Raw genomic sequence first — 3,094 nt, forward strand, 5'->3', positions numbered from 1 at the left:
ATAAACTACCAATTAAGCAAGGAATTACAAAACTCCCTGGATCTTTCAATTTGTTAGGTAGCTCATTCTTTAGAATAGCTGAGCAGACTATATTGAGCTCCACATGCGATGTAGCGTCTAATTTTCTTTTATTGATCAGAAGTTCCCTTAAGAATTTTGCTGAGTTGGGCATCTGCGAAAGAACTTCAATAAAGGGTAAGTTAATATGTAATTTCTTTAAGAGTTTGACAAACTTACCGAATTGTTCTTCTATTCTGTCTTTTGTCATCACTTTAGGATATGACACACGAGGTTTATGATTCGTACTTACCTGTTTGGGATCATTATTGTTTACCTCTTCTCGTCCTTTGTTCATTGCATTGTATTGCTGTATTTCTGGCTCAGGTGTAATGAATCCTTCATTATCTTGAGTACTAATTGCATTGAGGTGTTCCCTCGGATTAGGTTCCGTATTACTTGGTAGGTTACCTTGTGGTCGTTCGGAGATTAGTTCAGAAAGCTGGCCTATCTGAGTTTCGAGTCCTTATATCAATGCTTGTTGATTCTTAAGTGCAGTCTCGATATTTTGAAAATGGGTTTCTGACACCAAGATGAATTTAGAGAGCATCTCTTCAAGGTTCAGCTTCTTTTCTTGTTGATAAGGTGGCTGTTGAAAACCCTGAGGATTTTATGGCTTTGGATTCCCTTGACCTCTCCAGGAAAAATTTGGGTGGTTCCTCCAACCTGCATTATAGGTATTACTGTATGGGTTATTTTGAAGTCTAAAGTTATTGTTACCCATATAGTTGACTTGTTCCTCTTCAGTTGTGGGATTGAAGTATTGATATTCTGTATGCACACCTCCTCCGTTTGAGTCACACCTCATTATTGGATGTACCTGCGTAGAACCAAGAAAACTATCAATCTTTTTATTGAGAAGTTCTACCTAATTAGAGAGCATGGTGATTGAATCGATGTTATAAAAGCCAGCTATTTTTTTTGGCTTAGTCCTCATGACTTGCCACTGATAGTTGTTCAGTGACATCTCCTCTATGAATTCGTAGGCATCTTCCGGTGTTTTATTGTTGATGGTTTCGCCAGCAGCTGAGTCAATCATTTGTCTTGTCGAGGGATTCATACTATTGTAGAACGTTTGAACTTGCAGCCATGGTGAGCGCACCTTCTCAGTAAGTCCTTGTATCTCTCCCATGCATCATAAAATGTTTCTAAATCCATCTGCACAAAAGAAGAGATATCATTACGCAATTTAGCCGTTTTAGCTGGCGAAAAATATTTTAGTAAAAACATCTCGGTCATTTGTTCCCAAGTAGTGATAGACCCTTGTGGTAACGAGTTCAACCACTGTTTAGCTTTGTTTCTTAGTGAAAAGGGAAATAACCGAAGACGAATGGTATCATCAGAAACGCCATTGATTTTGAATGTATCGCAAAATTCAAGAAAATTTGCCAAGTGCGTGTTGGGATCCTCATCCTGCAAACCATCAAACTGAACAAACTACTGTATCATCTGAATTGTGTTAGGTTTTAGTTCGAAATTATTTGCAGCAATAGCAGGTCTAACTATACTAGACTCAGTTCCTGTTAGTACGTGGACCAGGATTTGGATTAGCTGCAATTGCAGGAGGCAGCTGATCTCTTGGATTTTCGGCCATCTCTTCGGTTGGGGTTTGAGTATCGTCTTCTTGCATGTGCTCCGTGTATCGTAAACTACGCCTTATTTCTCTTTGATTTCTATGAACTGTGCGATCGATTTCTTCGTCAAAAAGTAGTTGTCCTGATGGGTTTCTTCTAGTCATAAACTATAAAAACCTGCCAAGAGAGAGAAAAAGTAAATTAATAAATAATAAAATAAAATAAAATTGCAAGAAAAATAAATGGCTAAAGTAATAAAAATTTAGTGTTCCTAATATTTCAGTTCCCCGGCAACAGAGCCAAAAACTTGATCGCGTGATTCGTAACAAGTAATAAATATTTATAAAGAAGATCAAACCTAGACTAACTATTATCACGATGAAAAGGCAAGCGCACCTATTAAACAATAGTATAGTAATGGCAAGACCGGGATATCGTACCCAAGGGAACCAAAAGTACTAGTAATAACTATCTTTTTTATTATCTAGCTTAAGAATAATAGGGTTTGTTTTAATTAACTAATTATTTAAACTAAAAATGCACAGAGAAAAGAATTGGGGGATTGCTTTTGGGAAAATCGATTGAATTGAGACAATACCTAAGGAAAAATCCACCTAGACTTTACTTGTTATTCTGCCCCCGAATAGGATATTTATTCATTCAACTTGTTCCGTAAAGATCCCTAAGTTATGTTATTATCCTTATTCAAGACTAATAATGTCTAATCCCTAGATTGAATAACCGAGACTTTTCTCTAATTAAACTTTAGGGTTGCATTAACTCGATCTATGGATCCCCTTATTAGGTTTCACCCTAATCCGGCAAAATCCTGTCACCTATTTCTAGGCGCGTAATCAACTTCGCTTAATTATGGAAAATGTACTCTTCGATAGGGTCTATTCCTTCTCTGAATAAGAGCGCGTCTTGAATTAGTATCCTGGGATATCAAAACAAGAATTAAGAACATATAATTAAGAACAAGTTAAATATTTATCATATGATTCAGAAAATAATAACAAGATTCGTCTTAGGTTTCATTCCCCTTAGGTATTTAGGGGATTTAGTTCATAACTAAATAAGAAAACATCTCAGAAGAATAAAGAATACAAAACATAAAGAAAACCCAAAACTCCTAAAGGGAAATTGAGGAGAGATCTTCAGTCTTGATGATGAATCCGGCTTCTGAGATGGATCAATCGGCTTCCTTAGGGTAATTCCTTACCCCTCTTCTCCGTCTCCCTTTTCCTCCTCCTCTAGTGTGTATTTATAGGCTTTGGAATGCCTAGAAACCCTCAAAAGTGGCCTTTTTCGAATTGGACTTAACTTGGGCTCAGCAGGGACACGCCCGTGGCACACGCCTTTGTTCGATTACTTCAGGCCGTGTTCGAGTCTGCCAAATTGACACGGCTGTGTGGTCTGCCCGTGTGAGGAGGTCCAGGCCGTGTTGATTTCGTACTTAGACC

The 3,094-nt window shown here is 37.7% G+C and overlaps 1 non-coding gene across 1 annotated transcript; it reads left to right on the forward strand.

Moving 5' to 3' along the window:
* The first annotated feature begins 1,141 nt into the window (after window positions 1–1,141).
* On the forward strand, window positions 1,142–1,245 carry LOC128287643 (small nucleolar RNA R71). The gene has a single exon (XR_008278342.1). It is a non-coding gene; the product is annotated as a small nucleolar RNA R71 (small nucleolar RNA).
* The last annotated feature ends 1,849 nt before the right edge of the window (window positions 1,246–3,094 follow it).

This window comes from Gossypium arboreum, chromosome 13 (assembly GCF_025698485.1).
Source record: "Gossypium arboreum isolate Shixiya-1 chromosome 13, ASM2569848v2, whole genome shotgun sequence".
NCBI lineage: Eukaryota > Viridiplantae > Streptophyta > Magnoliopsida > Malvales > Malvaceae > Gossypium > Gossypium arboreum.